This window comes from Sardina pilchardus, chromosome 20 (genome assembly GCF_963854185.1).
Source record: "Sardina pilchardus chromosome 20, fSarPil1.1, whole genome shotgun sequence".
NCBI classification, from domain to species: Eukaryota; Metazoa; Chordata; class Actinopteri; order Clupeiformes; family Clupeidae; genus Sardina; species Sardina pilchardus.
In genome coordinates, this window is record NC_085013.1 from 86,002 (window position 1) to 108,149 (window position 22,148).

General features: G+C 43.4%; 5 non-coding genes across 5 annotated transcripts; all 5 read right to left on the reverse strand.

Moving 5' to 3' along the window:
- Positions 1-1,747: 1,747 nt before the first annotated feature.
- On the reverse strand, positions 1,748-1,866 carry LOC134068278 (5S ribosomal RNA). The gene has a single exon (XR_009936657.1). It is a non-coding gene; the product is annotated as a 5S ribosomal RNA (ribosomal RNA).
- A 1,617-nt stretch (positions 1,867-3,483) lies between these two features.
- LOC134068289 (5S ribosomal RNA) lies at positions 3,484-3,602 on the reverse strand. Its single transcript, XR_009936668.1, has one exon. It is a non-coding gene; the product is annotated as a 5S ribosomal RNA (ribosomal RNA).
- Positions 3,603-5,219: 1,617 nt separating this feature from the next.
- On the reverse strand, positions 5,220-5,338 carry LOC134068301 (5S ribosomal RNA). Its single transcript, XR_009936679.1, has one exon. It is a non-coding gene; the product is annotated as a 5S ribosomal RNA (ribosomal RNA).
- Positions 5,339-6,956: 1,618 nt separating this feature from the next.
- Positions 6,957-7,075, reverse strand: LOC134068312 (5S ribosomal RNA). Its single transcript, XR_009936690.1, has one exon. It is a non-coding gene; the product is annotated as a 5S ribosomal RNA (ribosomal RNA).
- Positions 7,076-19,974: 12,899 nt separating this feature from the next.
- On the reverse strand, positions 19,975-20,093 carry LOC134068247 (5S ribosomal RNA). The gene has a single exon (XR_009936630.1). It is a non-coding gene; the product is annotated as a 5S ribosomal RNA (ribosomal RNA).
- Between the last annotated feature and the right edge of the window lie 2,055 nt (positions 20,094-22,148).

The window sequence follows — 22,148 nt, forward strand, 5'->3', positions numbered from 1 at the left end:
TCTCGGCCCATTTGTTTTGTTCCGGAACAGAGTGCGATTTCTGCTTTCACATATACCCAATCGAACTGATCTTTGGGGGAAACGCTCCCTGTTCCGATTCAAATAGCCAGGTCTGAAAGCGCCCTAAAAGAAAAGCCAACTTTAAGCACAAGCTACGTTTGATACTTTTTCTTAGGGGGTATTCACACCTGCCTTGTTTAGTTCGATTAAAACGAACTCAAGTTCGTTTCTTGCTTGGTTCGGACCTTTTTGACTGGTGTGAATACAATCACTCGAACTCTAGTGCGGACCAAACAAGCAGACCGAGACCCAGCTGAGGAGGTGGTCTCGGAGCGGTTCCTATCGAACCCTGGTGCGGTTCGTTTATGGTGTGAAAGCAGACCGACCTCGATCCGACCCAGTTACAGAAATCTACCTTTTTTGGATTTGACGAGCTCCCGTAGATTTTGCGCATTATGGGAAATGTAGGATAGCTCCGTGACGCACAACAGCTGTAAGCAGCAGTGGGCTAACGCTTTTTTGCCAACAATAATTTGATTTTGCATCTCCTACCCGTTCCGTCTTCCGTAGGCCTGCTGTTAGCATGTTGGACACACATGAGAGCTCTTCTCAGCTGTTTTGTTGCACGTCTTCGTCGATGCAAAATTACGAGCATGATATTGTTAAACTTGCATCAAACGGTCTTGACGCTCAAGCACTTCTGCAAAGCTGTAACTGTAAACTATATTGCTAGGATAATAACGAGTACAGTAAGCACGTAAAGTAGTATTTACGTGGGCCAACTTTGACTTTGGCTTCCTATTCTTCACCCCACCTACACGTTTACCAGCCAATGGTTGAACGACCTTAGCACATGTGCTTTTGTTTATAAATTCTGGTCCGGTTGCAATTAATCACGGTGTGAAAGCGAACCGCACTAAAAAAGAAAAAAAGAAAAAAAAATTGGTCCGGACCAAGTAAGTGAACTAACGGACCTTCCTGGTGTGAATACGCCCTTAATGTCTAAGTAGCGACAGAAAGCGTGGCGCTCCCTCCGGCGACGGAGACGTGAATGAGCGCTTCTCCTTAGCGCACGGTTTATATAGGCCTTATACGTAATAGTAGACACACGTCAATTGAATGCTGCATCTAATCCGACAACATAGGCTATGTAGTAGCAACTGCTGTCAAGCAAAACTTCAAGAAGCACGCTGATATTAGCTTTTCATATATCAATTCGCTGTGCGTAAAAACAGGACCTTTGGTCACTCGCTCTACTTGGACATCCTGAAACGAGTAACCTACAGTTGTTCAGGAAAACACTACAATATCTGGGATGTCGAAGGCCATGCAGACTATAGGCTATTTTCCATACTCAGACAGTGTTGAAAAAATTACTTTGCAGCTCTTGGGCGAATGAACACAGCGAGACCGGGAATTGTACAACACGGTGAAAACTACATCGAAAACAAAGCTGTCACCCCAAAAAATAAGCTAAACATTCCAGATGAAAACAAGCACTAAAACTCCCCCAATCCGCCAGCTGTTTACAGTCAACTCGTGCAATTTTTTCCGACCTGTTGCTGGCTTAGCCTATATTTCCTACCTATGTATTTATTCATTTATTTATTTATGTATTTCTTTATTTTGCTTTCAAACGGAGGAAGCAAATATTCAAAGGGGTTGGAACGTCTACGTACTAGGGAGCAGGCACGCACAGACAGACAGCCTGAAAAAAAAAAAAGTTTCACTGGCTGATGGAGAGAAAAGCTTACGGCACCTGGTATTCCCAGGCGGTCTCCCATCCAAGTACTAACCAGGCCCGACGCTGCTTAGCTTCCGAGATCGGACGAGATCGGGCGTGTTCAGCGTGGTATGGCCGTAAGCGAAAGCAACCGGCCAAAGTAACCTACTTAAAGCTCCCTAACCCGGGTTGGAGACGCGTGTGTTGTGAAAGGTGAGGTACGCTACATTGTGTTCAAGAAAACAAGGGCGCATTTTCCGCGTGGAGTTCAACTTTGAAAGTGAAGAATACAACAAATGGCATTTAAAACTTGGTAACATTTCCAATAACTGTTCCTTCTTTATCCTAAAAACGATGGGTACTGACAGAAGAGTTTGGTTAGGCAAGTGCACATACTTTACTCACAGTACAACATACATAGGGCAGCTTTATCTCTGATTAAAACGCTCACAGATTTGTTTAGAAGCTAAATAAATTGTAATGGTGACATAGCATGGCAAAAACCACTTGGTGTGTACACCATTTGAAACTACCACAAGTAAATTAGAAAATGTCACTGGAGTAAAAAAAAAGCTCAGCTTTTCAAACAAAGATGATACTCAAAGCTAAGGAGAGAAATCAGTGTCTGGCCATGCATGAGAATATAAAACCACTAAGTATTTGATGGGATTTAAAAAAAAAAAATCCGTTTTTCTAAGCAGAGCGAAAACACAGGAGACGTTTCATTGGAGAGAACAGCCCTAATTTACAATTCATAAAATATGAGCTTCGTTTTAGAAACTTAGCCTCTCAATGAAAACAACGTACACATACCGGTCGGGATGCGGACGCTCCGAGTTGGGTCTCTGGCCAGTTAGGACTGCGCATTCAGGTCATGTGTTGTAAAGAGGGTTGTTTCGTGGATCCTCTTTGCTTCATCTTCGCCACGGAGAAAGAAAAAACAACTGCTCCTAATGCAGTTCTCTACTGGTGTGCTAGAGTCACTGGCAGCCAATGATCCATACATGTCCAGATGTACACTAGCGACAGAAAGCGTGGCGCTCCCTCCGGCGACGGAGACGTGAATGAGCGCTTCTCCTTAGCGCACGGTTTATATAGGCCTTATACGTAATAGTAGACACACGTCAATCGAATGCTGCATCTAATCCGACAACATAGGCTATGTAGTAGCAACTGCTGTCAAGCAAAACTTCAAGAAGCACGCTGATATTAGCTTTTCATATATCAATTCGCTGTGCGTAAAAACAGGACCTTTGGTCACTCGCTCTACTTGGACATCCTGAAACGAGTAACCTACAGTTGTTCAGGAAAACACTACAATATCTGGGATGTCGAAGGCCATGCAGACTATAGGCTATTTTCCATACTCAGACAGTGTTGAAAAAATTACTTTGCAGCTCTTGGGCGAATGAACACAGCGAGACCGGGAATTGTACAACACGGTGAAAACTACATCGAAAACAAAGCTGTCACCCCAAAAAATAAGCTAAACATTCCAGATGAAAACAAGCACTAAAACTCCCCCAATCCGCCAGCTGTTTACAGTCAACTCGTGCAATTTTTTCCGACCTGTTGCTGGCTTAGCCTATATTTCCTACCTATGTATTTATTCATTTATTTATTTATGTATTTCTTTATTTTGCTTTCAAACGGAGGAAGCAAATATTCAAAGGGGTTGGAACGTCTACGTACTAGGGAGCAGGCACGCACAGACAGACAGCCTGAAAAAAAAAAAAGTTTCACTGGCTGATGGAGAGAAAAGCTTACGGCACCTGGTATTCCCAGGCGGTCTCCCATCCAAGTACTAACCAGGCCCGACGCTGCTTAGCTTCCGAGATCGGACGAGATCGGGCGTGTTCAGCGTGGTATGGCCGTAAGCGAAAGCAACCGGCCAAAGTAACCTACTTAAAGCTCCCTAACCCGGGTTGGAGACGCGTGTGTTGTGAAAGGTGAGGTACGCTACATTGTGTTCAAGAAAACAAGGGCGCATTTTCCGCGTGGAGTTCAACTTTGAAAGTGAAGAATACAACAAATGGCATTTAAAACTTGGTAACATTTCCAATAACTGTTCCTTCTTTATCCTAAAAACGATGGGTACTGACAGAAGAGTTTGGTTAGGCAAGTGCACATACTTTACTCACAGTACAACATACATAGGGCAGCTTTATCTCTGATTAAAACGCTCACAGATTTGTTTAGAAGCTAAATAAATTGTAATGGTGACATAGCATGGCAAAAACCACTTGGTGTGTACACCATTTGAAACTACCACAAGTAAATTAGAAAATGTCACTGGAGTAAAAAAAAAGCTCAGCTTTTCAAACAAAGATGATACTCAAAGCTAAGGAGAGAAATCAGTGTCTGGCCATGCATGAGAATATAAAACCACTAAGTATTTGATGGGATTTAAAAAAAAAAAATCCGTTTTTCTAAGCAGAGCGAAAACACAGGAGACGTTTCATTGGAGAGAACAGCCCTAATTTACAATTCATAAAATATGAGCTTCGTTTTAGAAACTTAGCCTCTCAATGAAAACAACGTACACATACCGGTCGGGATGCGGACGCTCCGAGTTGGGTCTCTGGCCAGTTAGGACTGCGCATTCAGGTCATGTGTTGTAAAGAGGGTTGTTTCGTGGATCCTCTTTGCTTCATCTTCGCCACGGAGAAAGAAAAAACAACTGCTCCTAATGCAGTTCTCTACTGGTGTGCTAGAGTCACTGGCAGCCAATGATCCATACATGTCCAGATGTACACTAGCGACAGAAAGCGTGGCGCTCCCTCCGGCGACGGAGACGTGAATGAGCGCTTCTCCTTAGCGCACGGTTTATATAGGCCTTATACGTAATAGTAGACACACGTCAATCGAATGCTGCATCTAATCCGACAACATAGGCTATGTAGTAGCAACTGCTGTCAAGCAAAACTTCAAGAAGCACGCTGATATTAGCTTTTCATATATCAATTCGCTGTGCGTAAAAACAGGACCTTTGGTCACTCGCTCTACTTGGACATCCTGAAACGAGTAACCTACAGTTGTTCAGGAAAACACTACAATATCTGGGATGTCGAAGGCCATGCAGACTATAGGCTATTTTCCATACTCAGACAGTGTTGAAAAAATTACTTTGCAGCTCTTGGGCGAATGAACACAGCGAGACCGGGAATTGTACAACACGGTGAAAACTACATCGAAAACAAAGCTGTCACCCCAAAAAATAAGCTAAACATTCCAGATGAAAACAAGCACTAAAACTCCCCCAATCCGCCAGCTGTTTACAGTCAACTCGTGCAATTTTTTCCGACCTGTTGCTGGCTTAGCCTATATTTCCTACCTATGTATTTATTCATTTATTTATTTATGTATTTCTTTATTTTGCTTTCAAACGGAGGAAGCAAATATTCAAAGGGGTTGGAACGTCTACGTACTAGGGAGCAGGCACGCACAGACAGACAGCCTGAAAAAAAAAAAAGTTTCACTGGCTGATGGAGAGAAAAGCTTACGGCACCTGGTATTCCCAGGCGGTCTCCCATCCAAGTACTAACCAGGCCCGACGCTGCTTAGCTTCCGAGATCGGACGAGATCGGGCGTGTTCAGCGTGGTATGGCCGTAAGCGAAAGCAACCGGCCAAAGTAACCTACTTAAAGCTCCCTAACCCGGGTTGGAGACGCGTGTGTTGTGAAAGGTGAGGTACGCTACATTGTGTTCAAGAAAACAAGGGCGCATTTTCCGCGTGGAGTTCAACTTTGAAAGTGAAGAATACAACAAATGGCATTTAAAACTTGGTAACATTTCCAATAACTGTTCCTTCTTTATCCTAAAAACGATGGGTACTGACAGAAGAGTTTGGTTAGGCAAGTGCACATACTTTACTCACAGTACAACATACATAGGGCAGCTTTATCTCTGATTAAAACGCTCACAGATTTGTTTAGAAGCTAAATAAATTGTAATGGTGACATAGCATGGCAAAAACCACTTGGTGTGTACACCATTTGAAACTACCACAAGTAAATTAGAAAATGTCACTGGAGTAAAAAAAAGCTCAGCTTTTCAAACAAAGATGATACTCAAAGCTAAGGAGAGAAATCAGTGTCTGGCCATGCATGAGAATATAAAACCACTAAGTATTTGATGGGATATAAAAAAAAAAAAATCCGTTTTTCTAAGCAGAGCGAAAACACAGGGGACGTTTCATTGGAGAGAACAGCCCTAATTTACAATTCATAAAATATGAGCTTCGTTTTAGAAACTTAGCCTCTCAATGAAAACAACGTACACATACCGGTTGGGATGCGGACGCTCCGAGTTGGGTCTCTGGCCAGTTAGGACTGCGCATTCAGGTCATGTGTTGTAAAGAGGGTTGTTTCGTGGATCCTCTTTGCTTCATCTTCGCCACGGAGAAAGAAAAAACAACTGCTCCAAATGCAGTTCTCTACTGGTGTGCTAGAGTCACTGGCAGCCAATGATCCATACATGTCCAGATGTACACTAGCGACAGAAAGCGTGGCGCTCCCTCCGGCGACGGAGACGTGAATGAGCGCTTCTCCTTAGCGCACGGTTTATATAGGCCTTATACGTAATAGTAGACACACGTCAATCGAATGCTGCATCTAATCCGACAACATAGGCTATGTAGTAGCAACTGCTGTCAAGCAAAACTTCATGAAGCACGCTGATATTAGCTTTTCATATATCAATTCGCTGTGCGTAAAAACAGGAACTTTGGTCACTCGCTCTACTTGGACATCCTGAAACGAGTAACCTACAGTTGTTCAGGAAAACACTACAATATCTGGGATGTCGAAGGCCATGCAGACTATAGGCTATTTTCCATACTCAGACAGTGTTGAAAAAATTACTTTGCAGCTCTTGGGCGAATGAACACAGCGAGACCGGGAATTGTACAACACGGTGAAAACTACATAGAAAACAAAGCTGTCACCCCAAAAAATAAGCTAAACATTCCAGATGAAAACAAGCACTAAAACTCCCCCAATCCGCCAGCTGTTTACAGTCAACTCGTGCAATTTTTTTCCGACCTGTTGCTGGCTTAGCCTATATTTCCTACCTATGCATTTATTTATTTATTTATTTATGTATTTCTTTATTTTGCTTTCAAACGGAGGAAGCAAATATTCAAAGGGGTTGGAACGTCTACGTACTAGGGAGCAGGCACGCACAGACAGACAACCTGAAAAAAAAAAAAGTTTCACTGGCTGATGGAGAGAAAAGCTTACGGCACCTGGTATTCCCAGGCGGTCTCCCATCCAAGTACTAACCAGGCCCGACGCTGCTTAGCTTCCGAGATCGGACGAGATCGGGCGTGTTCAGCGTGGTATGGCCGTAAGCGAAAGCAACCGGCCAAAGTAACCTACTTAAAGCTCCCTAACCCGGGTTGGAGACGCGTGCTACATTGTGTTCAAGAAAACAAGGGCGCATTTTCCGCGTGGAGTTCAACTTTGAAAGTGAAGAATACAACAAATGGCATTTAAAACTTGGTAACATTTCCAATAACTGTTCCTTCTTTATCCTAAAAACGATGGGTACTGACAGAAGAGTTTGGTTAGGCAAGTGCACATACTTTACTCACAGTACAACATACATAGGGCAGCTTTATCTCTGATTAAAACGCTCACAGATTTGTTTAGAAGCTAAATAAATTGTAATGGTGACATAGCATGGCAAAAACCACTTGGTGTGTACACCATTTGAAACTACCACAAGTAAATTAGAAAATGTCACTGGAGTAAAAAAAAAGCTCAGCTTTTCAAACAAAGATGATACTCAAAGCTAAGGAGAGAAATCAGTGTCTGGCCATTGTAGAAGGTGGTAGAAAGTGAAACCGTGGAAAAGTATGATTGTACCCTTAAGGTTTGCTAGACATACATCTAAAACATACTTGCTTGATACCAGCTTGCTCTAAACCAAATAAAAATGTGCAAATGCAGCAATGAGAGATAAACTTATATGAAAAGAATATTTACTCAGATTTTCAAAGTGTGATTCTGCTTAAATAAAAACATGTAATTTTACTTAGAATAGAAGTATGATTTTGCAATAGATTATAAAACTGTATTTTTTACTTAAACTTGAAAGAATAACTGTTTAGACTTAAAAGGTATTTTTCCTTGAATTTGATAGAATGTTTAATCAAAAGATTTAAGTGTTTTAATCCAGCTTATATAGTATGTCATGTTTAATGAAATGTGCTTAGAACAAGTATAGAGAAAAAAGCTTGTAGTTCATGTGCAGGTCTGAGTTCAAAGCAAGGTCACCAGAAAGAAAAAAAAAAGAGAGGCAAAGACACTTGATCGTGTCAGAGAGGAATAGGTCTAGACTTGGGCGTGAAAGTAGTATAAAAGGTCTCCTTCGCGGGGACTTAGGGCTCTTCTCCTTTTTCTTTTGGACTCTGAACTTTGCACTTCGAGACTGATAGAAATTTTTATATTGTATTTTATTTTTAATAAAGTCAAAGCCCTAACCTTCTGTTAGGGCATTGTTTAAAAGCCGTCGAGAGTTTCTTTTTCGTGTTTCCTGCCTCCCCTGTGTCAAAGAGAACATCGACCCTCTCGCAAGAGGCGCAAGCCTACAGAGGGGACCCAGTGGGTAAGTTTGTCTGTGGTTTGGGCTTACTTTCTAAGACACCGTTAATGGGCAAATACTTACTGCACACTGCACTGACACATACAGGAGTAGCGAACTCAGCTGTGTATTTAGGAAGGAAAGTTCTATACACCGTAGCGGTCACAAAACCAACTAGGCTTCGTTTAACAGTTGTATTTCTGTAAAATAAGGTCTAAATGCATACCACACAAGCAGGGATATGGAAATCGGTTTTTAATAAATAAACTTATGTAAAAACTGAGCACAAATTGTTACAAATAAAATCAAAATCTGTGTAATGTCATGTATAATATGCAGATTCATCCTTGAAAAATTCATATTATCATTTTGCACTGTTAGTAAATTAAACTAAGTTTGTTGTGAGTGAACAACTTACTTTAACTTATTGAAAGCAGATGCGTATTAATAACTGAGAATTTTTATCTTTCAGTAATTCAAAATAATACTAGTTTAGATTAACTGAATTATTTTCATAGATTGCAAAAGGTCTGTCACTGGAGAAAGAAAATACATATGTGTGGTCAGCTTCGATAGTGACTGTGAAGCTTTCTGCGGTCCCTTGTTCGATAGACAACGTCTGCGATGCGGTCTCTGTGACCGGAGGTTGACCTCAGTAACCATAGTCAAGAGTCAGCTGCCATAAACACAATCTATTTTCTCCGAAAGTGTGAAGACACTTTATTATAGGTACGATTGCAGGCAATAGGATCAGCAGTGAAAAAGGACTAGATTAAAGAGAGCCTCCTAAAAAGTTTCACTTGTTGACCCCAGAGTCCTGATCAAGGATTTTTGGTCCAAATAGAGAAAGTCTCTCTCTTTTGCATCAGTCCTTTCGTACATCCTAAACCCGTTGAAAAGGGGCCCCTGCAAAAAACACGATACTGACAGTCACTTCCTCTTCTGCAAGGCAAGTTTTGCAGAGACAGAAGAGGAAGCACACACTCTTTAGCAAGGCGAAGAACTCGCAGAGTCTAAAGACAAGCATACTCTTTGGTAAGGTGTGAAAAAAACACAGAATCCAAAGACAAATACACCACACCACTCTTCTTGAAAAAGCGAGAGCCTCGCTGATTTTTGAAGAAATACACACACACCCACGGAGTAGCGATCTCAACTGTGATTGTAGTAGCCCTATATTCACCAGAGTAGACACAAAACGCAACATGGCGCCCAACGTGTAGGCAGTGATTGAGTAAGACGAACAAGTCACCACACTAGCTTAAGCGCTCGAACCCACAATACCTAGAACAGTGTATAGGGTACGATACACAAAGAGCTTCTTTTTAGATAACCCAGTAGAGCTCACTGGCAAAACCTAAAAAGGGCTCGCAAACTGCGCATAAAAGTCTCATTAAATAATAGCGAAGGCGCAAATCGACCCAGTAAAAGGCAAACAAGGATTATAAGGTACCGGCCCTTATATATCCTGCCGCGTGATAATTACTGGTCAAACCAAGTTCGATCACTGAAGCCGACAGAGGCTGACTGTATCCGTAGCATAAGGCAAATCTTAGGTGTCACTGGTTGTATCCTGACGCGAACCCAGAACACGGAGTGAAGTGGGGAGTTGCTAACCCACGAGGGACCGCACCTATCTGAAGAGTCCCTAGCAGAGAGGAACAGTTATTAAACAGCCGAGACTAGGGCATTATGGACCCTGCAGCCGCAGACAGTGAATGGACAGATAGCTCTAAATCTGACTCAGATGATGAGCAAGAAGCTCCTTTCAGTATGCGAGCTATGAGGGAAGCCATAGCCCGACACCAAAGTCCGGGTGGTAGGAGGCAGCGCCGTTGGCCGACACGCACGTCTAATCCTACACAAAATTGCAGGTTAATCCTGGGAAATGTTTTGGATTTAGACTTCGGTACAGACAGGGGCACCTTTCTCAACCCGGCAAACGTACAGCTGTCGCACACAGCAGGAGTAGCTGCTGCAGTGCAAGGCCGCTGGAGTGAAGAGACCCGAAATAATCGAGCCGACCTATTATCACAACTCCCGCTGAGATCAGGAACCGTGATAGCACAAAAGGTCATAACTGACCCACAGGTTAGCACAGTCTTACACGTCGCTTATGAAGCCCATGATGGGACAATGAACCACCACCAACAGGTGCAACATTTACAAACATTGATACAAAAAGCTGTGTTGATGGCGTCAGGAACCATAATAACCCCTCCCTTTGGTGATGGAGTTTTTGGTTACGACACCCTAGCAGCAACAGGGGCGCTCCGAAATGTAGTACTGCTAAACCCAGGAAGACATTTCGTAGTAGTAGCGCTAACAGAAGACAAATTTCAAAACCTAAATGATGAGTTAGGGAAACCACTAGCCCAGGTATCGATAGACCAAAATAATAGCACAAGAAGTGATGTGATAAGCGTTCCCACAGCACCTTTGATCGCTGAAATCACATCACACATGCCAGACACACTCCCCCCGATCTTCAGACCCCCGGGCGGCACAAGGGAAGCTCCAGGCGTTGAGCCTGTGGAACCTGAGTTTCCTGACCCCCCTATACAAAGGGAGGGAATTGTGACCGAGGTCGGGGGAGTTAGAATGATTTTCTTAGCCGCACCACCAGATCAAGCCCCATCTGAAAACATGGGCGCTTTGACTGTATTGAGGCAAGTTGACATTATGACAGATCCCCCAGAAGAGGCTGAGATAAGGAGGACCTTCGGGTCAGCCAGATATCGTATAGCCCGTAGTACAGTAGCCACCAGCATAGGAGAGCCTGAGCCGGGGGAGATGGTGAGATTAAACACACCAGGAGCCCTCAGGGAATGGTACTCCGCAGTGCAATTGGTGAGAATAGAGCAAAACACCAAAATGAATGATTTGTCGGCGGCCATAAGGTACTCTATAGCAGACGCAGCGGATGACAATGATCCCATTGTAACCATAAGACTGCGTACTCAAAGAAAAACCTTTCTGGGTCTTAGACAGAGAGAGCTATTTGCAGCAGTTGCAGTAGCCTACCCATGGGGAACCGCCACAAATCCCATAACGGTGAGGTTCTTAGTTGACGTAGAAGAAAATGAGGCATTCCTAGAAAGTCTAATGAAACAGGCATATGCCGGTGTGCCAAAAGGGTCCTCTTTGAGCGCTTCCACTCTCCCCATCCCCGCCACGGGCGAGCACGCCTTGTCTGAGGAGGAAGTGGGGGAAAGAGAGGATGGCCTCAGATACAGCGTTCCGGTCACACCAGAGCGAGGGCGAGACAGAGCTAGGGCCTGGCCACGAACACCCAGACCTTCCCCCCCGAGGGGGACCCCAAGTGGTCTTCAATATGAAGGGTCACGACTACAAAATTCAACCCCACAAGGACCCACAAGGGTCCACGCCGTGCCGTCTCCGATAAGTGTAGGAGCACCCATAATACGAGCCCCATCTACTGTATCGTTCGCGTCTCCCCATGACCCGATACAGTATATTAGAGGGGAAAATAAAAAATCACCGCCGATTAAATATAGAACACAAAATTGTAAAGCCCCCCCGTGTAAACCACCTATATGGTCAACATACGAAGGAGTAGCTTTCTGCCCACTAAATACTTCTCAAACTTATCAATATAGAGAGAATGAGAATAAAAGACCAGACATCCCCTGGTATGAAGCCTCAAGAGAGGAAAGAGAAGTAATCAGCCAAGCGCCCTCATCCTCTGAAGTTTTGGGCCTACCTGGCATAACCAGAACATGGAAGGAGGCACAGCTGGCTATAGGTTATGACTATTACAAACAGGGATGTGATAGAAGAGACAGGTCTGTAGAGAGATACTATGGGATAAGCGCCCTGTTTAATTCTATAGACCCTCCCCAAGCACAGCCAACCTGGAGCAGCAATGAGCGGACAGAGAGCCGTGGTGCTGCAATTCAACCAGAGTTAGGCACCTCCACGTTTTCACGAAGCCAAATCTTAGGCGCAGGGATGAGCACCGTAAAACTTCTTGGCCTACTTCCCCCTAGGACGGAAGGGCAATCAGACGCGGTATATCTCAAAGGCTGTATTGATGCAGGACTTCCTGAAGAATTACTTCAGGATCCGACAATGAACCTGGCCCTGAGTGTTAACAAAGGCATTAGAGTACCTCCAGGAAGCACATGTTTTGATCTAGTGAAAACTCACAAGAGAGCCCCAGGAGAGGATGAGTTGGAAGAACAACTCAAAATCTTATCCAAAGAGGTGACAGAAAAGAAGATATCACTAGATCAGGCCATGAGAACTGTGATACATAAAGGGGCCAGTGCAGTGCAGCAAGAGAGATTATTAAATGCGATACCCGGTGGTACACCCCTGGCTGCAGGGTGGCCATGCTGGAACTTAACAGATAAGCAACAACAAATATACATATATGATAGGAGATCAAGCGCAAATAAAGTGAAAGACAAACATACTACAAACAGAAGTCAGGCTCAGGCTCAACAGAGTGAAAATAGGAACCGAAACTCGGCGTCCAGCCAGACAAAGCAAGCTTTCCACACTGCGGATGCATCTCGCAACCACGAGAAAGCAGACCCGAAGCAGAAGGGGAACTGGTCTTATAGTCAAAACGAAAAACCACAGGCGCCGGCAGGTACACAAAACCAAGGAGGGAATCCCCCTTTAGTAGAAGCTCCCCCTCAGGGGGAGAAAAGCCGTCCGAGGCGACCAAGAGTGAGCACAGAGATGTGGAACTCCATGGACAAAGCCCAAAAAGACGAGCTAAGAGCCAAACAGAAGGAGTGGGATCAACAACACCCCTCCTCTCGAGACTAAACAAAATAGGATTTGAGGAAGACGGCCGACTTAAAGCGAATGTACAAACAGGGAAAACCACAACCAAATTTATAATTGACACCGGCGCTGATCTTTCTGTTATATCTGATACCAATGGTAAAACCATTCAGGGAATGACTCAAATACAATTAGCAGACGGCACTATAGCTTTAGCTCAAAATAGGGCCGTAGGACAATTACAGGGAATTTCAGGAAAAGCAAACTTATTAGGACTAAAAGATTTGGATAAGGCTCTGCCAAACTTAGCCTCTGTAGGTTGGCTAAAAGAAATTAACAATGACCAGATGCTAGAGGCAGTGTTAGAGAAAACTGAAATAACCAACATTGAAAAACTGAGGAAAATACTGCAACAGGGAGTGTATTCAAAGTTTAAGAATGATATAGGCCTAGTAAAGGAAGTGTATACAATTAGAGGGGGAATGCCAGGCAGCGAGGGCCAATACCCAATAGCAAAAGAAGCCAGGGATGAAATACGTCAAACAATAAAGGAACTGACAGCCTTAGGGGTGTTAGCAAAAGAACCTAACCCACCTTGTTCAATGCCCATTCAAGCGATACCTAAACCAGACGGTACTTGGCGTATGGTGCATGATCTTAGAGAATTAAACAGAAGGACAGTTAAAGACAAGCGCATCCTAATCAACCCTTACCGCACCTTGACACAGTTGCCTAATAAACGATTCAAAACATGCCTCGATATGTCGAACGGATACTGGTCAGTGCCGCTTGACCACTCCAGCTCGCTAAAAACATGCTTTACTTTTGAAGGACAGGGTTATCGTTGGACGCGGTTAGTGCAGGGGCTCTGTACAGCGGCTAACGTCTTTCAAACGGTTGTGGAAAAAGTCCTGGAGGGGCTTGAAGTGCAGGTTTTTATTGATGACGTGTACATGACCCATGACACCGAAGACGAGCACTTAGACTGTCTCGCAGAAGTCCTACGCCGCCTTAAAGAGGCAGGCCTGAAAGTAGGGCTTAAAAAATGTGAAATAGGGCAGTATAGGGTTAAATACCTAGGATTCGCCATAACAAGCGAGGGAAAAGCCCCTGTCGACGGATACTTAACAAATGCATGGGCCACCCCGGTCTCCGGTGTGAAAGCCCTTGAAGTGTTACTTGGTAAGTCAGAATACATATCTGCACACATCCCAAATTACAGCCAATACGCAGCCCCTTTACATGCAGCAAAAGGGAGACTGAGAGTACTGGAAAAGGGACGACGAGGCAGATGTGTAGACTCACCGATAACACCAAATGAAAAAATAGCTCTTGAGGTGCTGAAAAAGCACTGTGAAGAGAATATAGTGAAGTTAGAAAAAAGAATACCTGCTTCCTCTTTAGAGGCTCACTTACACACCACTGAGAAAGGCGGATGGGTTGAGGTTAAAAACCAGTCATCAAAGAAGCCCTGTTTGCTACTGTCAATGACATGGTCTCCCCCCGAGTCTCGATACCCTGAAGAGGAAAAGTTATTAACTCTAGCATTTAGATTTTACCCAACCATCATTAACCTAGGCTCCCCTCCTTCAGTGTTTTTCATAACCCAAAATTTACTTCTTTCCGAGGCGTCGAAAGATACAGTTGAGGGCAGCCGAGCCCTGTCATCAAGATGGGGGAAGTGGCAAATCATGATGACAGACCACAGAGTCAAGTTCAGGTGTCAAACACCAAAACACACAAAACCTGTAACTCACAAAACAGAACAGGAAGTGAGGCCACAAGTGATACTTTTCACTGATGGCTCTAAGAGAGCAGGTGAAAACTTAGCTAAATGGGCTATTATAGCAAAAAACCCTGAAGGGAGACAAATATTTCAAAGAACAGGATACGTCGAAGGATCAGCCCAAACAGCAGAAGTAACCGCATTGAGAGAGGCGTTAGCGTGGGCTGAATCCAGAAAAAAGAAAGTCATACAAATAGTGACAGATAGTCAATATTGTTACAATGGCTTTACTGAAGACCTAGAAATATGGGAACAAAGAGAATTTCAAAATTACAAAGGTAAAGAACTCCAACATGCCCAAGAGTGGGCAATAATAGCTGAATTGCGCAAGAAAAAACAAATACAGTTGAAGCATGTAAACAGCCACACACGGCTACAAGATTTTGAACACAAGGGCAATGCTGAGGTAGACAGATTGGCACAAGATAGAACAGACTATCCGAAATCTGTCGCAAGCATTCTGAGTAACGCTCTCTGTGTCTTCCCGGAAGCATGGGAAAAGGGAGGGCTTATACAAATCCCTAAAAATGAGAGTGAAAGAATCCTAATCAAAATTCATGAAGCTATAGGACATAGCGGACTTCAGCGAACGCGCGTTTGGCTGAACAAAAATAAAATTCAGATAGCAGGTTTAAACCCACTATTTGCAAAAATAAAAAGCAGGTGCAGGAATTGTGCCAACAAAGGAGGGGGTCCCATCCCAAAGGGAAAAATGTGCCCCATTGCCATTCAACAGGTTGGGGAGCGCTACTCTGCTGACATTGCGGGACCCCTACCTACTACTACGTTAGGGAATAAATATTTTCTAATAATAACCGACAATGCAGGGGGTGACACAAAGGTCTACCCGTGCAAAAAAGCAACAGCAAGAGTCATTGCTGATCGCATCGCACAATACTTCACGAACAAACAACCACTGTCACTGAGAATGGACAACGCAACTCATTTCAAGAACAAAATAGTATTAAAATTACTAGAGGAAATGGGCGTTCAGGCAGTATTCTCAATGGCATACAAACCCGAAACAAATGGAGTCGCGGAAAGAGCAGTGAGGTCGGCGAAAGAGTACATAAAAGCAAACACCACCGTTGAATGGGATAAGCCCAGACAACTGATGTTGCTAAATGAATACCTGTCCCAACCTAAACTCTCTGTAAACAACAAACAGCCTAGAAACGGCACTCATGACCACTACCATTCTGCTCCACAGGTCGGAGACAAGGTGTGGGTCAATAGAGGACAGGCGACGAAAGGCCAAGGCATAAAACACTCAAACGAAGGTGAAGACATTATAGTGAACGTAGCAGGTAACGTTGTGACCTTAGCAAAGACAGGCAGGGTACATCTTTCACACATACGTTTGCAAAAATGACCACACAATCTACACTTACACACACTAAGCCCAGGTGTCTTGCCCAAGGACAACTTGTCGTCTCAGACACAGGGGAGGGCTCGATTAAGCTGGGCCGAGGGGACCCCTCGGACCCAGCTGGGACTCTGCTTAGGTGGACAACATACTCTCCAGGGGAAACTCTGGACCACAGAGTAAAAGAACCAAAAGATCCAGATACTCTGGATCAAGATGACTCTTTACTCCCAATCATTGACGGGAAGAGGGGCTCAGAGTTTGACAAACCTCCCCCTGTCCCCGACTGTGAAATCAACTTTTACAGGGACTTCCCAGAAAGTCACTTGGATGGTTAGAGATTGGGGCAATAGCCCAGAAAATCTCGCACAAAGCAGCCGAAGATGACCTGCTGGAAGCCTGTTGAACAACATCCCCCAGACAAGAGGTGAGGTGACTCAAACTGAAGTTGAAACGAAGACTAGAACTGTGACAGTGACGGGAGAACACACACACACCCGTCACAGGAAGAAAAAATCGAGGCAGCTGGCTGGCGTAGATTCGACGCACTCAAACCAGAAGTAGGTCCATACAACGCCTGCATCCTCGAACCAACAGACATGACCAGCAACCCAGACGCAACAGGATCGACGTTTCCACGGTTCCAGAGGAGGATGTAGAAGGTGGTAGAAAGTGAAACCGTGGAAAAGTATGATTGTACCCTTAAGGTTTGCTAGACATACATCTAAAACATACTTGCTTGATACCAGCTTGCTCTAAACCAAATAAAAATGTGCAAATGCAGCAATGAGAGATAAACTTATATGAAAAGAATATTTACTCAGATTTTCAAAGTGTGATTCTGCTTAAATAAAAACATGTAATTTTACTTAGAATAGAAGTATGATTTTGCAATAGATTATAAAACTGTATTTTTTACTTAAACTTGAAAGAATAACTGTTTAGACTTAAAAGGTATTTTTCCTTGAATTTGATAGAATGTTTAATCAAAAGATTTAAGTGTTTTAATCCAGCTTATATAGTATGTCATGTTTAATGAAATGTGCTTAGAACAAGTATAGAGAAAAAAGCTTGTAGTTCATGTGCAGGTCTGAGTTCAAAGCAAGGTCACCAGAAAGAAAAAAAAAAGAGAGGCAAAGACACTTGATCGTGTCAGAGAGGAATAGGTCTAGACTTGGGCGTGAAAGTAGTATAAAAGGTCTCCTTCGCGGGGACTTAGGGCTCTTCTCCTTTTTCTTTTGGACTCTGAACTTTGCACTTCGAGACTGATAGAAATTTTTATATTGTATTTTATTTTTAATAAAGTCAAAGCCCTAACCTTCTGTTAGGGCATTGTTTAAAAGCCGTCGAGAGTTTCTTTTTCGTGTTTCCTGCCTCCCCTGTGTCAAAGAGAACATCGACCCTCTCGCAAGAGGCGCAAGCCTACAGAGGGGACCCAGTGGGTAAGTTTGTCTGTGGTTTGGGCTTACTTTCTAAGACACCGTTAATGGGCAAATACTTACTGCACACTGCACTGACACATACAGGAGTAGCGAACTCAGCTGTGTATTTAGGAAGGAAAGTTCTATACACCGTAGCGGTCACAAAACCAACTAGGCTTCGTTTAACAGTTGTATTTCTGTAAAATAAGGTCTAAATGCATACCACACAAGCAGGGATATGGAAATCGGTTTTTAATAAATAAACTTATGTAAAAACTGAGCACAAATTGTTACAAATAAAATCAAAATCTGTGTAATGTCATGTATAATATGCAGATTCATCCTTGAAAAATTCATATTATCATTTTGCACTGTTAGTAAATTAAACTAAGTTTGTTGTGAGTGAACAACTTACTTTAACTTATTGAAAGCAGATGCGTATTAATAACTGAGAATTTTTATCTTTCAGTAATTCAAAATAATACTAGTTTAGATTAACTGAATTATTTTCATAGATTGCAAAAGGTCTGTCACTGGAGAAAGAAAATACATATGTGTGGTCAGCTTCGATAGTGACTGTGAAGCTTTCTGCGGTCCCTTGTTCGATAGACAACGTCTGCGATGCGGTCTCTGTGACCGGAGGTTGACCTCAGTAACCATAGTCAAGAGTCAGCTGCCATAAACACAATCTATTTTCTCCGAAAGTGTGAAGACACTTTATTATAGGTACGATTGCAGGCAATAGGATCAGCAGTGAAAAAGGACTAGATTAAAGAGAGCCTCCTAAAAAGTTTCACTTGTTGACCCCAGAGTCCTGATCAAGGATTTTTGGTCCAAATAGAGAAAGTCTCTCTCTTTTGCATCAGTCCTTTCGTACATCCTAAACCCGTTGAAAAGGGGCCCCTGCAAAAAACACGATACTGACAGTCACTTCCTCTTCTGCAAGGCAAGTTTTGCAGAGACAGAAGAGGAAGCACACACTCTTTAGCAAGGCGAAGAACTCGCAGAGTCTAAAGACAAGCATACTCTTTGGTAAGGTGTGAAAAAAACACAGAATCCAAAGACAAATACACCACACCACTCTTCTTGAAAAAGCGAGAGCCTCGCTGATTTTTGAAGAAATACACACACACCCACGGAGTAGCGATCTCAACTGTGATTGTAGTAGCCCTATATTCACCAGAGTAGACACAAAACGCAACACCATGCATGAGAATATAAAACCACTAAGTATTTGATGGGATATATATAAAAAAAAATCCGTTTTTCTAAGCAGAGCGAAAACACAGGGGACCTTTCATTGGAGAGAACAGCCCTAATTTACAATTCATAAAATATGAGCTTCGTTTTAGAAACTTAGCCTCTCAATGAAAACAACGTACACATACCGGTCGGGATGCGGACGCTCCGAGTTGGGTCTCTGGCCAGTTAGGACTGCGCATTCAGGTCATGTGTTGTAAAGAGGGTTGTTTCGTGGATCCTCTTTGCTTCATCTTCGCCACGGAGAAAGAAAAAACAACTGCTCCTAATGCAGTTCTCTACTGGTGTGCTAGAGTCACTGGCAGCCAATGATCCATACATGTCCAGATGTACACTAGCGACAGAAAGCGTGGCGCTCCCTCCGGCGACGGAGACGTGAATGAGCGCTTCTCCTTAGCGCACGGTTTATATAGGCCTTATACGTAATAGTAGACACACGTCAATCGAATGCTGCATCTAATCCGACAACATAGGCTATGTAGTAGCAACTGCTGTCAAGCAAAACTTCAAGAAGCACGCTGATATTAGCTTTTCATATATCAATTCGCTGTGCGTAAAAACAGGACCTTTGGTCACTCGCTCTACTTGGACATCCTGAAACGAGTAACCTACAGTTGTTCAGGAAAACACTACAATATCTGGGATGTCGAAGGCCATGCAGACTATAGGCTATTTTCCATACTCAGACAGTGTTGAAAAAATTACTTTGCAGCTCTTGGGCGAATGAACACAGCGAGACCGGGAATTGTACAACACGGTGAAAACTACATCGAAAACAAAGCTGTCACCCCAAAAAATAAGCTAAACATTCCAGATGAAAACAAGCACTAAAACTCCCCCAATCCGCCAGCTGTTTACAGTCAACTCGTGCAATTTTTTCCGACCTGTTGCTGGCTTAGCCTATATTTCCTACCTATGTATTTATTCATTTATTTATTTATGTATTTCTTTATTTTGCTTTCAAACGGAGGAAGCAAATATTCAAAGGGGTTGGAACGTCTACGTACTAGGGAGCAGGCACGCACAGACAGACAGCCTGAAAAAAAAAAAAGTTTCACTGGCTGATGGAGAGAAAAGCTTACGGCACCTGGTATTCCCAGGCGGTCTCCCATCCAAGTACTAACCAGGCCCGACGCTGCTTAGCTTCCGAGATCGGACGAGATCGGGCGTGTTCAGCGTGGTATGGCCGTAAGCGAAAGCAACCGGCCAAAGTAACCTACTTAAAGCTCCCTAACCCGGGTTGGAGACGCGTGTGTTGTGAAAGGTGAGGTACGCTACATTGTGTTCAAGAAAACAAGGGCGCATTTTCCGCGTGGAGTTCAACTTTGAAAGTGAAGAATACAACAAATGGCATTTAAAACTTGGTAACATTTCCAATAACTGTTCCTTCTTTATCCTAAAAACGATGGGTACTGACAGAAGAGTTTGGTTAGGCAAGTGCACATACTTTACTCACAGTACAACATACATAGGGCAGCTTTATCTCTGATTAAAACGCTCACAGATTTGTTTAGAAGCTAAATAAATTGTAATGGTGACATAGCATGGCAAAAACCACTTGGTGTGTACACCATTTGAAACTACCACAAGTAAATTAGAAAATGTCACTGGAGTAAAAAAAAGCTCAGCTTTTCAAACAAAGATGATACTCAAAGCTAAGGAGAGAAATCAGTGTCTGGCCATGCATGAGAATATAAAACCACTAAGTATTTGATGGGATATAAAAAAAAAAAAATCCGTTTTTCTAAGCAGAGCGAAAACACAGGGGACGTTTCATTGGAGAGAACAGCCCTAATTTACAATTCATAAAATATGAGCTTCGTTTTAGAAACTTAGCCTCTCAATGAAAACAACGTACACATACCGGTTGGGATGCGGACGCTCCGAGTTGGGTCTCTGGCCAGTTAGGACTGCGCATTCAGGTCATGTGTTGTAAAGAGGGTTGTTTCGTGGATCCTCTTTGCTTCATCTTCGCCACGGAGAAAGAAAAAACAACTGCTCCAAATGCAGTTCTCTACTGGTGTGCTAGAGTCACTGGCAGCCAATGATCCATACATGTCCAGATGTACACTAGCGACAGAAAGCGTGGCGCTCCCTCCGGCGACGGAGACGTGAATGAGCGCTTCTCCTTAGCGCACGGTTTATATAGGCCTTATACGTAATAGTAGACACACGTCAATCGAATGCTGCATCTAATCCGACAACATAGGCTATGTAGTAGCAACTGCTGTCAAGCAAAACTTCATGAAGCACGCTGATATTAGCTTTTCATATATCAATTCGCTGTGCGTAAAAACAGGAACTTTGGTCACTCGCTCTACTTGGACATCCTGAAACGAGTAACCTACAGTTGTTCAGGAAAACACTACAATATCTGGGATGTCGAAGGCCATGCAGACTATAGGCTATTTTCCATACTCAGACAGTGTTGAAAAAATTACTTTGCAGCTCTTGGGCGAATGAACACAGCGAGACCGGGAATTGTACAACACGGTGAAAACTACATAGAAAACAAAGCTGTCACCCCAAAAAATAAGCTAAACATTCCAGATGAAAACAAGCACTAAAACTCCCCCAATCCGCCAGCTGTTTACAGTCAACTCGTGCAATTTTTTTCCGACCTGTTGCTGGCTTAGCCTATATTTCCTACCTATGCATTTATTTATTTATTTATTTATGTATTTCTTTATTTTGCTTTCAAACGGAGGAAGCAAATATTCAAAGGGGTTGGAACGTCTACGTACTAGGGAGCAGGCACGCACAGACAGACAGCCTGAAAAAAAAAAAAGTTTCACTGGCTGATGGAGAGAAAAGCTTACGGCACCTGGTATTCCCAGGCACTTTCTCCCCCAAGTACATATCCTCTGCTCAACCGGCCAATCACTGAGCAATGCTGAGCAAAGCTGAGAAGCCTTCAGCCAATCACTGAGCAATGCTGAGCAGAGCTGAGCGCTCAACAGACCAATCATTGAGCGAGGATCGGAAAATATTCACGACGTCATGACGTCGGCGCTGTTAAGCTGCGTCTCGAAAAATACTGGCGGCCATCCTTTACTACTCCGGTATCGGCGGCGTTTTTCCGACCCATTGGAACTTTTGTTTTTTACTCTCAGGTAAGTTTTGTATAGTTATGCGCCAAGTAATGAATGAAACTCGATGTATTTTTTAATAGTTGGTCCGATATTCAATGTTTTACACGATATCTCGTTAGCAGCTCGTAACGTTAGCAGGCTGACTCTGACCCGGCGC